The sequence below is a fragment of the Mesocricetus auratus genome, unplaced genomic scaffold (assembly GCF_017639785.1).
Source record: "Mesocricetus auratus isolate SY011 unplaced genomic scaffold, BCM_Maur_2.0 Super-Scaffold_100011, whole genome shotgun sequence".
NCBI classification, from domain to species: Eukaryota; Metazoa; Chordata; class Mammalia; order Rodentia; family Cricetidae; genus Mesocricetus; species Mesocricetus auratus.
In genome coordinates this window covers 7,527,114-7,540,649 of record NW_024429195.1, presented here as the reverse complement: position 1 = coordinate 7,540,649, position 13,536 = coordinate 7,527,114, and the positions used below count along the sequence as shown (strand labels likewise).

The following is a 13,536-nucleotide window of genomic DNA, read 5'->3' as shown; positions in this document are numbered from 1 at the left end:
AGTCAACACTTCCCACGGACGACTTTCCTACTGACAAGCTTTTGCTGTGCTTTTAGAAAAAAAAATGATCTCACTGTGGTATCCCAAACAGCCTCAGATTCTTTATGTAGCCCGGGCTGTCCTTGAACTCACAGCAGTCTTCCTGCCTTCCCTCCAGAATGATGAAACTGCAGTGTACACTGCTATACACAGTTGTGCTGATGGTTTCTTTTCAGCCAACTTAAAACTACTGTTCAAGGTGGGTTTAAAGGAGTCCACATGACCCAGGGAAATGATTCACAGGTATGTGTTGGGGAAGGACTTACACAAGTTTCGGTAAGTAACCACCTTCCTGCTCCCGAAGATGCATTCTCTGCCCTTCCTGATCTCCGACCCCAGCCCAAGAGAGTGGGCCAACTCCCCCTCTTCCTTATAAGGGGTCACATCTGCACACCTGAAACCACGTCTCTAGGATGTGGCCACCACCACAAGTTCACTGGCAAAACAAGATGCCACTACATTTCCACTTTTTGTTTAAATAAGAGGATTTTAAACCTGATACAAAACTATGTACAATGATAACAAATGTCAAGTATAATCCAGGAGAAAGAAATGCAAAAACATATACAAATTTAGACCCACAACCAGCAAAAACCACATTAAGAAAGAAACACATACTAAGTGTCCAGTCCAATGGTAAAGGTAACATCAGAGATCACTCTGATAGCCGTCCTATTCTGGAAAGCCTAAGTCTTGAACCTAATATGCTCTAGCTGCACACCTGAAGCCATGGCCTAGGATGAGGCCACCACCACAAGTCCACTGTCAACAAGATGCCACTACATATTGTCATTTATTATATGTGAACACGATATTAGATACTTTGAAGTATGCAGTGATGGACTGTTTCAGATCACCTTGACTCTTCCTCTTCTAAAATGTGTGACAGTAACTATCCAAGGTTTATGCCTTCAATGGTTTCAATTACCCATGGTTAGCTAATGTTCTAAAAATTAGACAAAAAAATACTAGAAATAAAGACTTCTTAACTCTTAAATAGTTTAGATTAAGGCATTTCATAGTTTTGTCTTTAGGTTTTCAATTCCATTTGTTAATTTAATTATTCATTTATTTACATGGGGGAGGCACCACCATTGCCATGGTGTGCGTAAGGTTTATAAAACAGCTTCTGGGAATTGGTTGTCTCTTCTGCCACGTGGTTCCCAGGGATTGATCATGTTCTCAGCTACCTTTACCCACTGAGCCCAATAATTTTAGCTGTTGCTAATTGCTTATTGTTATTTATGTTTGTTATTAAACATAATATTAAATGCTTATTACTCTGATACTATTTTATAACTGAACTTTATTATGAGTGTAGGGATAAGAAAGAACACAGAAGGCGTCTGACGCTAACTGCAGTTTCGAGCACCTACTGGGGTGCCATTTGTCGCATCTCCCTTGAAACTATTATGTCTTCAACGTCTATAAGGTGCTCAGAAAACCATCAGCTTCCCCTCATTATCTATCAAATAAGGTTCAAGTGCCTTAATTCAAACCTGACAGACTGTCCAGTCTGTAGCATGATTAATAAAAACTCAGAGACAGATATTGGGGTTCAGGTTGAAAGATCGGAGAAGCAAAGCAGCCAAGTCATGAGAGAGCTCTTACCTCTACCAAGGCTGGGGGTCCTGTCCCCAGTGTGGCTGGACACTAATTGCTGAAGACCGGCTACTATCTTATACACCTCTCTAGTGCTGGAATTAAAGGCGTGAAATCTGTTTTTCTCTTTTAGACTGATTCACTCTCCTGTAGCCCTGGGTGGCCTTGAACTCACAGAGATCCATCTCTGTGTGCGCCACCACTGCCCAGCTTCTATGGCTGTGGCTGGCTTTGCGTTCTGATCCTCAGTGGCTTAATTAGATCATCAACCGTAAATCCGCACACCAGTCCCCAGCCTCAGCTCATGCTCACAGCAGCATCAGCCTCTGCCTCGGCGCTTGAGCTCTCCTGGGTCAGGGAGACTGGTTGGTTTCTATTCTCCACAGTCAGCATTTCTTTTGTGACACTGCTCTCCCCCACCCCCTCCCGCCTCTCACATGCTCTTCTCATCTCCACATGGCAAATGCTGCTGGTCCCTTCGCATCCGGTCAAGTGTCGTCCTGTAAAAAGCTGACTTCTGACACCTTACAGCCCCTCACTAAGAACACCAGACCAGAGGCCAGACCAGGGGCTGTAGCTCAGTGGTAGCCCTGGGGTTCCACCCCAAGTCAACACTAAGACAAAAGAGTACCAAGTGCTCGCTCTATTTTGTGGTGGACGGATTTAGAACAGTCTATCTTCTGTTATAGTGTCTTTTTTGTTGTGGTTTTTGATTTTAAAATAAACACTATTTCTTTTCTAGTAGAGCAGAAACTTCCTTGTTTATCTTTAAGTGTCCATGGTTATTGATTTAGCAAATGAACAACTGAAGAACAGTTTTTACTCTAGGAGAATTTAAAGTCTAATAGTGGGGATAAAAAGAAGCTTGGTCCCTGTTTCCAGACATGGCATCTATAAGTCTTTGCCTGGAATTTTATTCCTCCTAGATAATTCAAAAATCCCTGTCTTAATTTCTTTAATTTATTTGACAAAAGAGAGCTTTTTTTTTGTTCTCTCTGCTTACCTTTTTCAACTTTAACTTTTCATTATTCTTGCAAGTGTGTAAATTGAATCATACTATTTCCATAGGCCACAAACAAGATGAAAATGTCTCCTTATACTGACAGCAATAAAAACAGTAAATTATGTTTCTAATAAAAAAGCAACAACATGTATCTTAATTACAAGAGGTAGAGGAGTATTCACAGATATACTTTCCAGTTCTATGTGAGGAAAAATTCACTTGCCAGTTATTAGCACTTCTCATTATAAAATGGATCTTGGACATTGCCCTGTCACCAAAGCCAGAGGCTTTAAAATAGAACCACACACAAACGCGTTATCACTAGATGATAGCTTGTTCTGCCAGAGAGTCCTCACTGCTTTGTAACACACAATGCTGAACAGTGCTCTGACGTCCTTTCTCAGAGGCTTCGTATATTTCTGTCCCCAAAACAAGTTCCTCAAGGGAAGGTTACAGTTTCTTTCCTATTAACCTTTATTCTCTAATGTTTTATCTAACTCCTTATTATTCTGGTCTTTGAGCAGTTAAACTTTCTTTTTTTATTTTTTTAATTTAAATTAGAAACAAGTCTGTGTCATATGTCAATCCCAGCTCTCTCTCCCCTCCCCTCCTACCCTGCCCCCCACCAACCCCCCAATATCCCATCCCCCCTCCGCTCCCCAGGGAGGGTGAGGAACTCCATGGGGGATCTCCAAAGTCTGTCACTTCATTCAAATGCCAGGGATAAATATTGAAATACTGATCCACTACCAGAGGCCCCATAGATTGCCAAGGCCTCCTTACTGACATCTACATTCCGGGGCTGGGGGGGTGGGGGGCAGGGGCGTGGGGGTCTGGATCAGTTCCATGCTGGCCTCTCAGTCATCAGTCTGGGTTCCATGAGCTCCCCCCTTGTTCATGTCAGCTGCTTTTGTGGACTTCATCAGTCAGGAGATCCTGTCCCCTTCCTCTTCTCCGGGGTGGGGTGACCATATATGCCTCTCTTAGGGTCCTCACAGGTTCCCAGCCTCTCTGGCAGTGTAGATTGTAGGCTGGTACTCCCCTGCTCCATGTCTAAAATCCATATATGAGTGAGACAATACCATGTTTGTCTTTTTGTGACTGGGTTACCTCACTCAGGATTTCTAGCGCCATCCATTTGCCGAGCAGTTAAACTTTCAAACATTGCAAGAAATGACTACTGATCATAACCCCAAGTGCTAGCATTGATATCACTGTGCAGAGCTATTCTCTAAATATCACCTGCCATGTCCTACTCCATGTTCAATAAACGACGCTGTTCCTAAAGGTTTTAAATAATCAGACCTAGGTCTGTAACATAAAGGATAGCGCGGAGGCCTTCTCTCTGACATTTGCGTCAACTTTGGGCAGGGATGTCAGCTTCTTTTGGCAGTGGATGGCGGGTACTGCACAGGCTCATAACTAGTCATGGTTGAAAGCTGAGCCCCAGATGAAACATCTCCATCACCCTCTTCAATGCTCAGGGAGTATCTCAGAAGAAGAGGAAGGGATGTCAGAGCCAGAGGAGAGAGTGGAGAGCTGTTGAGTTCTGCTTTCTGGTTACGGCATCATGGCCACCGCACTCTTGAACGGACAGCACTGTGTTTACTGTATGAGGTTAGACCCACTAAGATCCCACCTTGTGTGTGTGTGTTCGGGATGGCTCACAAGGCCTCACATCTCCCAGCTAACAGGAGGGAAGAGATTTCCTTCGGTGGTGCACCCACGGGTAAGCCACCCATGGGCCTACGATTCACCCCGCACCCACATTCCTGTAAGTTACCCTAACTGCACTCATTGTGGTACACGTGTACATACACCATGAAAGCAGAAGGAGGAATCACTAGGAAGGGAAAAGAGATCAGCAGGAGTTGGAGGAAGAGTGCAGAGAGTAATGGGGGAGGGTGACTGTGGTCAAAATGCTATATACATATACATGTATATATATACACACATATACGGAAAATGTTAGCGTGAAATCCATCAGTATATATAATTAATATCTGTCAATTACAAGCTAAAAAGAGAGATATAACATGATCTGGAACAAACCGGGCATGATGGCACATGCCCGTAATCCCAGCACTTGGGAGGGGAAGTAAGAGGGTCAGAGTTCATGGTCATCTTCAACTACATTGTGAGTTCAAGGCCAGCCTAGGTTATTAGAGACCCTGTCTCATGAGAGAGAGACAGAGACAGAGAGAGAGAGGGAGAGGGAGACAGAGAGAGAGAGGGAGAGGGAGACAGAGAGAGAGAGAGAAAGAGAGAGAGAGAGAGGGGGAGAGAGAGGGAGGGAGGGAGGGAGGGAGAGAGAGAGAGAGAGAGAGAGAGAGAGAGAGAGAGAGAGAGAGCGCATGATCTGAGATGGAGTGCACAAACCAGTGTATTTTGACTCTAATTCTAGCACTTGGGAGATGACAGGCGCAGGCCAGGGCCTGTGGTGGTCACTTGGTTTTTATGTCAGCTTGACACAAGCTAGAGACATCTGGGAAGAGGGAACCTCAACTGAAAAAAAATGCCTCCATAAGACTGGGCTGTAGGGAAGTCTGTGGGGCATTTCCTTGACTAAGGATTGATGTGGGCTGTCCCAGCACAGTGTGAGGGGCGCAGTCCCTGGGCAGCGGGTGCTGGGCTGTGTATGAAAACAGGCTGAGTCAGCACTCGTCTGTGGCCTCTGCTTCAGTCTCTGCTCCAGGTTTCTCTCTCACATTCTCATCCCTCAATGGACTGAGATATGTAAGTCAGATAAACGCTTCCCCCCGCCCCGGTTGCTTTTGGCCTGTGTTTCATTCACAGCCATAGAAGCTCTAGCTAAGACAGGAGCTCAGAATCCCCTTTGAATGGATAGTAAGTGTGGAACCAGCTTGGGCTACGGGAGCCCCTAGAGACAAAGTGGAGGAGGGAAACACGATCTGGAGATACAAAGGGAAAAGTCTCCTAGCCAGCAATAGAATTACCTAGATGTGGTAGGTTGACAGACTGTCACTGGAATCACGATGAACCCTAGAGCAATATAGTAGAAGAATAACTTCTTGGGCTTATCTCAACCAGCCACCAACAGTCATTCATTGGACACAAAGCTTGGTTATGCTCCTGAGTTTTTATGAGGGTCCCTTGACCTGACGCTATCACTGGTTAGCCACCAAGTATGCCCTTCTGTTCACTTCAGCAACGCTGGCTTTTGCAATCTAGGTAGGTTTACCTTGGAGATTACAGCCTTTAGCTCCTGGTGGCTGTGTTACTATTCAAAGTCCAGTTGTAAGAAATACGTTTACAGATCTGTGATTCAAGGACATTGCTGTCCTTACATCCAGGAAACAAGCTAACTATAACCCTTGAATTACACCAGATCATATCGGGGCTGTTCCTTGAAGACCTCCTTTGTCCAGATTTGTGCCTTAGCCGGAGCTGTCAGCCCAGAGAAAAGAGCATGGAGAGCCACAGAGTGGGATGGAATTTTCCACCACAGGTCCAGCAGGGCTGGGGCTGGGTCATAATCTGGAGTCATAAGCCAGAGCAGAGTTTCTCAACCTTCCTAAAGCTGGGACCCTTTAATACAGTTCCTCGTGCTGTAGTGACCCCCCCGACTGAAAAAAATGATTTTGTTGCTACTTCATAACTGTAATTTTGCTAGTTATGAATCATGATGTAAATATCTGTTTCCTGATGGTGACCCCTGTGAAAGGGCCGTTCAACTCCCAACCTACAGGCTGACAACTGCTGGTCTAGAGCATCCACACGGTAACATCTTTCCCAGGACACTCAGGGATGACATTGTTTATTATTACATTATATATAACACTCACACATACATATGCATGTACATATACACTAAATGTTACAGAATATGAGAACTGTATGTCCTGTGTGGAAAGTACTAAGCTCGAAGCATTCCCTGTTTCTTTAAAAGGCCCCAAAGGTGACCATTCATCTCCTTGGTCCCTTGCAGCCAGTGATACTCACGTGACCCCACTCTGGCCTGGAAGCACAAGAGTTCATCTGCAAGGGTGTTTCCAGGATGACAAACACAGATGAAGAAGGCACTGGGCTGCTTCCTGCTTCTCTCCCCAGAGCCTCCCCCTTCCCCCCATGGCCACCAATGTGAGACAGTAGTCAAGGCAGCTCATGAGGTGCAGAAGCTCTGTGTGGGATGAAAACCCAATACTCAAAAAAATGGACCTTTCCTGTCCGCCTTTGGTTCCCTACAGCAAACGCTTACCTCTATCTGGTCACGTGGGAAACAGCCACAGAGGCCCGTAAGCCGCTCGTAGGTGGATTTCCCGTTAGTTTTAGCTGACTACATCCTAACTGCTCATACAAAAAGTAGATTCATTTTCACTTTATAGTTTGTTTTATTCTTACCAGTAAGCCTTCTTTAATATTAATTGTGGCCTCCAGAAAGTTACAAAATTGTGGTTTATATCTGTCAAGAGACTCTAAGGTCTGTTCACTTTTGATCTCCATTTGAACACTGTTGTTTTTAATGCTCAATCCAACACACTCTATTTTTTTGTATTGTATACATTATTTTTTTTAATTACAGTGTGTGTGTGTGTGTGTGTGTGTTGGAAGGTGAATTGGTTCTTTTCTTGACCACGTGGTACTGGGACCATGGAATAGAGTTCAGATCTTTTTTTTTTTTTTTGGTGTATACATGATGTTACCATTTATTAACAATGAACAAATTTGCATACGTAGGAAACTTACATCCTTGTTCATTTTTACGTAGAGCATTGATCCTAGATGAATATTTGAAATTCCAGGAGAGAAAACATCTTCAACTTTTGAGACACGATACATTTTGGCTTTGCGATTATCAATGTTGGTAATAACACCTGAACTTAAATATGTAGCACAAAGCCTTGTAGCAGAAACTCATGCTCAGCTTAACAGCACAAGGGAAACCCTTCTAAAGCTGGATGAGCTCAGGTCCTTGAACGTGACAAGTGTCTTCCCCATTGAACCATCTCTAAGGCCTATTACGTACATTTTAATTTTCTAGACCATGATAATATGGTTATACATAACAAAACGATTCTGTTCGAAAACCGAGAATGTTGTTTTACTGAAGGTTTCAGAAAAAGGGGGCTTCTGTTTCTGTCTCAATGCCCACCATGCCAATAACTCCTCAGGCTGTTAGTAATATCTTTCTTAAACTCAGCAACCACGCCAAGGTTTTGAATGAGGGGACCCACAGCTAGATTTTAAGAATCCGCGAACCTTTCAGCAAAAGAGAAATGTGTCTGTATACACAGACAAAAATGTGGTTGCGGTACAGCTACTCATCAGATTCGCCCAGCCCGTTACTCCAAAGCACAGTGAACAGCGGCGACTGTACGTCTTTTACCCTGCATCTCCACTGCGGTTCACCAGGGGTTTGCTTTTCTGTCAAAATGCCGATACATGAGTATTTTGGGAATACACACTCAATAAATGTTGGTTGGCTTGAATTTAAATGTTGGTTGATGTATTTAATTATTTATACTGCGCTCGGTGTCTATTGGAACGCCAGTCTCCAGCCGCTCATTCTAGAGGCTCTTGAATCCGTAGCGGCTTCCCCAGTGGGCTTTGTGAGCTATAGACGCACAAATCAAAATAGAGGGAGGGAGGAGGGACCCCGTCGCCATCCAGCATTATGCATTTTTCATGAGGAGTAGGTTATTAGCAGCCGTCACAGCGGTGTGTTCTCCTTCTGACGCTCCTTCCTTCCCTCCCTGTCAAGTCAGCTTCCTTTCTTCCTCTTCCCAAGCTTCCACCCTGCTTTACGACCCTGTGTGATGGCTTTGCCAGCTCCTTTTCTCACTGATGTAGTTTAACAGTGTCTGCGTGACACGCACCCTTGAGCTGCTTTCTTATGTGCTGGAGTCCCTGTCTCCTCCCATCACCTGGCATGGTTCTCTTCCCCAGCTGCTCTGTCACATTAGAGTTGATACATGGCATCTATTGTCACAAATCTACCATTTCGATTCCTAACACCTAGAAAGAGGGGCTCATATCCCGACTTACCATAATGTATTGATCCTCCCCGAAGGCTTAACTTTACTGTCCGTTATAATCCTTGTCATTCCTTTTCATGCCGGTGAATACAAACCCAATGATTTACTTACACCAGTTCTCTATCCTGTCTTGCAAATTCTGTGTCAGTTTCCGCCCAGATGATGAAATGGAAATGATTGATCAACCCAACACATTCATGAGCTCAGCTTTCTCTCCTCTGGTTAAAATTAGGAAGAGGTTTAACTGCAACAGAGATCTTTGGCAAAGTGGGTAGAGAAAGGGGGATGAGTCGTTCTATGAAAAGCACCTAAATAAGTTTTCACTTTCACTACATTTTAGTTTCATGCATAGAGTAGACATCTGGAAATTATCTTGCTAATCAGTGTGAATTTTTATGGCCAATCAGAGGCCTATAGACTGCAAGAGTTTAGAGAGAGCAGTTGTAAAGGTCTGCACACTGTCCTTTGTTTTAAACGTCTTCAAGAAATCATTAGAATCGAAGGCAGTCATGAAACAGGAAACTTTCCACCTTATTTCTTTACATGACCCTCTCCAGAGTCAGCAGTGAGGTTGGAGGATGGGATCTGGTACTGGTTTTTGTTTTTCTTCGTCCATGTTGCTTTATTTTAAACTAATTCATTTGTGAAAGTTAAGAAGCAGTGAGGATCCTAAGTCAGATAAATGGGAAAACAATAAGACTAAAAAAACTACCCAAGCATGAAAATTCCCTTGGGCCAAGGAATGCTTTGAACAGTAAGTTCTCCGTGAGCTGTGGATGATGACATCTCAAAAGTGGGTTTTAAAAGACAGCTCATAATAGGAAACTTGATCATACAAAATTAGTCAAACCTACCTCTTACTGTCCTAAAATAACAGCTTAAACCTCTATCCAACAAGACCTAAATAGCAGCCTGCAACCCACCCCCATAATAACTTGGCTTGAGGCCAAGAATTAATACATAGATGACACTCAGAACTGCATTCCGAGAGAGAGAGAGAGAGAGAGAGAGAGAGAGAGAGAGAGAGAGAGAGAGAGAGAGAGAGAGAGAGAGAGAGAGAGAGGCGGGGTGGCATTTATTGTCTCCAGAGAGCTCTCACAGACCTCCAAACATCTAGGGTGAGGTCAGCACTTAACTGCGCTCCAGGGTGAGAAGCCCAGAGTGTCCACGCCCTTTTCCGGGATCCAGGTTCCCATCTGCAGCCTCAGCAGAGGCTTCCTCTCTGTTCTGTTCTGTCATTCATTCAGAAAGGAGCTGGAGTCTCCATCCTGACAGCGGAAGGCACACAGCACCAGCCAGCTGGGGCAGGAAAGCCAGCATAAGGGAAGGACAAGCTGTTTATCGGGGTGGTTTTGTTTTTGTTTTTGGTGTTGTTGTTTTCCAGCTCATGGCTAAGTCAAATGGATAAAAACAAGAACATGTTGGAGACAGGAGAATCATAACCCCAACAAAGGAGTGGGGAGACCTATGTTCTAGTGTCTTTGATGAAAGAAGGTACTCGGCTGGCTACCAACCCAGCCACAAAAACCTTTGACCTACAATCTGTCTCCCCTGCCAGAAAAGCCAGGGCAATGGTGGCGCAGACCTTGAGGGAGCGGCCAACCAAAGCCTGATTGGACTTTAGGCCTGCTCCACATGAAGAAGCCCACACGTGACACAGCTTGGGTGACAAAGAACAAGGATCCAGAGACTAGACAGCCCAGAGACCTAGGGTAAAACCTAACGCTACTGGTCTGAAAAAAAAGTCAATAAAATGAATCCTAATGATACTCTGCTATTCCCATAGATCAGTGCTTTATCCAGCCATCATCAGGCAAGCCTCCTCCAGCAGCAGATGGGAGCAAAAGCAGAAACTCATAGCCAGACATTATGTGGAGAGACAGTCGAAATTGGAGGTCTCCATCAACTCCCTCCCTCTCAGAGATCCAGGTACCCTGTGGAAGAGGAGGCAGAAAGAGGGTAAGAGCTGGAGGGGATGTATGACAACCAGGAGAACAAGGGCCTCTGAAACAACTACACAGGCCTCACATGGACCCCAAGAGACTGAAGCAGACCTCCACCAGGTCCTCTGCATATAAACTAACTTTCAGCTTAGTGTTTTAATGGGACTCCTGAGCATGTGAATGACTCGGTCTCTGATCCCTGTGCCTGCTCTTGGGGCTATTTTCCTTCTATTTGGGTTACCTTGTCCAGCTCCAGTGTGGTGTTTTTTTTTTTTTGTCTTCTCTTACTATATTTCATTTTGCCATTATCTCTTTTAAAAATAGGGAGTGAGGAGGAGGGGAAAAAAGAAAGATGAAGATGGAGAAAACAATGAAAGAGAAATAACACAATTCCCCTAGAGAAAAGTTCATAGCAGGGTTGAACTAGACTGTTGTGGGCCTGAGAAACATTTGTCAGTGTGGTCTCTTCATCAATTCAATATGGTATTTAAAAATAATGTATTTTTAAAATTAGATTTATCACTGCATTGTGATGACTGTCAGTATATGAATTAAAATGCTTCCAACTTGAAAGTATTTTAGAATACTACCCTGCCCCAATCTCAAAAGAAATGAGACTAGTCATGGTAGTGTATGCCTATAGTCCCAGCACTCTGCTAGACTAAAGTAAGAGGGTCATGAGCTCCAAGGCAACCTGTACTATATAGTGAGACTGTCCAAAATCTTTTTCAAGTGACCTCTATAGCCAGAATTCTTCCTGCCAGCCTGGTCCCAGAGTAACATCAACCTCAAATAACACACAGAGACTCTATTAGTTACAAAGCTGTTGACTAATGACCAGGGCTTCTCATTGGCTAGTTCTGTCTTAAGTATTAACCCATGACTACTAACATATATTTTTACAAGTTCTTATCTTACCAAGGACGCAGCCAGCCTCACGTGTCCTCTCTTCCTGGAATCACATGGCCACTCCTCACCCTTGACTACATTTCCCAGAATCCTCCTCGACTCCTAGTCCCACCCATCTTGCCCCCCTATTGGCCAACAGTGCTTTATTCATCAACCGATATAAGAAACACATACACAGAAGGACTTCCCCCATCAGCCCTCCTACCATGAGACCAAGGCCCCGGATCCCAGCAAAGGAAAAGAGTAAAGGAAAAGAAGAGACAAATGATGGAATTCCAGAGACGAGGAGCAGAGCTAATCAGCGGTAGGAAAGTTCAGTAAACATACATGTTGGTGTATTTCCATAGCCCACCACTGTGCCAGCTGACCTTCACTGTGCATTACAATACTTTATCTCACACATTCCACACGATGGTCATTAATGAAGTAGACAAAGATGTACCATGAAGCATTAGGGCTCCTGTTTTCTCTTCAACACTTCCATGCCCAGTCTTTAAGTCATCCTCCCACAACTGCGCATCTTCATGAATGTACAAATATGCTCTCAGACTCCGATCAGCCATACAATTAGGTGGAATAAGCCCATACCCACAAAATACAATGACGATAATTAAATACATCATGACCAATACATCATGACCAATATATCTGTGACTTTCAGAATAATTGCAGATGCAAGACTATTAGCTGAAGGACAGACAGAGATCGAGTTTGACTTAGAACAAATCCTGATCAAACTAGAACTCATAATTAGATGCCATCGTGGGCATCATGTTTGCAGAATTCCATCTCCATCCCGTTGCTGCTGTGTAATGTCTACAACATCCCTTGCTTTAGTGTCCCTTTGGCTGGTCATCCAGTGCCTCTAGCTGTTTCATCTAGGAGGTGTTCAACTACCAACAGCAAGGTCTTTACCCAAGTGTTACGAGCTGTACAGAAACACCTAAAAGACAGACTAGAGGTAGAATGAGCTCCCAAGACGGTGATGTCCATCATGAAAGCAGGTTCTCTCTAGCGTTTGAAGTCTAGGGTTCATCACATCTCACAGTTAGGCATCCTAGCAGCTGTAGGAGAGACACGAGGTTGTCGCTGCTGTAGGCTTCTGGGTCCAAACCCAAGAAAGAAACTTCCTGAAAACAATCCTTTGCTTGTCAGTCACGGGAATCATTTCGGGCGCCAGTTCCTGAACCGATAACCAGTAAGTAAGATGTCTGTTATGTAGCCAGGTCTACCTGGAGACGAGTCCAAGCCCCAAATCACAGCGAGTGGGGCGTGGAAGAGGTGTTTGTTAGGGAGGAAGCCGTGGATGAGTCTGCTTGGCGGACCCAGACAGAGGACACCTAGAGAGCTCCTCGCCGCCTGGCGGCGCCATCCTCAGAGCGGTGGTACATCTGCATCTGAACCCAATGCGCTGCTCCGCACTGCTCCACCTCCCACACGCTTGGCTTTACTCAATGCCACAAAAAACAGAAGCCCCAGACAATCTCCAAGTCGTCCCTCGTCTTCATCCTCCATCCCATCCCCATCATTCCTTAATGTGTGGCCCCCATAGCTCCGGTTCCCTTGGATCTACGTCTCTGCTGTTCCCAGAAGCAAGGCTCTGGACTGCCTGAGTGGGAAGGAAAGACCACACCACAGTGTGTGCAACGTCCTTTCCCGGCTTCCCTTAGCACCTTGGCTGCAGATGCAGTTCCTCTATGCCGCTGTTACTCAGGAAGTACTTACAGGGAGCACACAAAAAGTAGATTATGGGAACCCCGGTCTGGAGGCGAACAAGGTGGATCAAGACCCTGACTTCGCCGGGTCCTGGTGCCGCACACCTTCAGTCACTGAACTTGGCAGAGGCAGGTGGATCTCTCTGAGTTCAAGGTCAGCCTGGTCTACAAAGTAAGTTCCAGGACAGCCAGGATTTTACAGGCTAGGGGGTCGCTGGGGTGAGGGAGTGAATAGGACATGCCTATTAGAACGTCCAGAACCAGCCAACAGCCACTGATAGGTTTTAAAAGCAATTTGTGCCTAATCTTTGCTGAAGGAAAAAAAAAAC

General features: G+C 44.8%; 2 long non-coding RNA genes across 5 annotated transcripts in view; one reads left to right on the top strand and one right to left on the bottom strand.

The window, feature by feature from the left end:
- Window positions 1-13,536, top strand: part of LOC106021763 — a 106,373-nt gene that overhangs the window by 47,711 nt on the left and 45,126 nt on the right. For 2 of the 4 annotated variants that reach the window (XR_002384427.2, XR_001196938.3), the window contains one exon: window positions 10,427-11,159. The exons of 1 other annotated variant lie outside the window; for it this stretch is intronic. This is a non-coding gene — a long non-coding RNA (uncharacterized LOC106021763). Of the gene's footprint in view, window positions 1-10,426; window positions 11,160-13,536 lie in introns of those variants that run through there. One more of the 4 variants, XR_005880319.1, reaches the window with a different exon arrangement.
- The window catches only part of LOC106021769, a 30,047-nt gene that overhangs the window by 13,648 nt on the left and 2,863 nt on the right, over window positions 1-13,536 (bottom strand). The window lies entirely within an intron of this gene.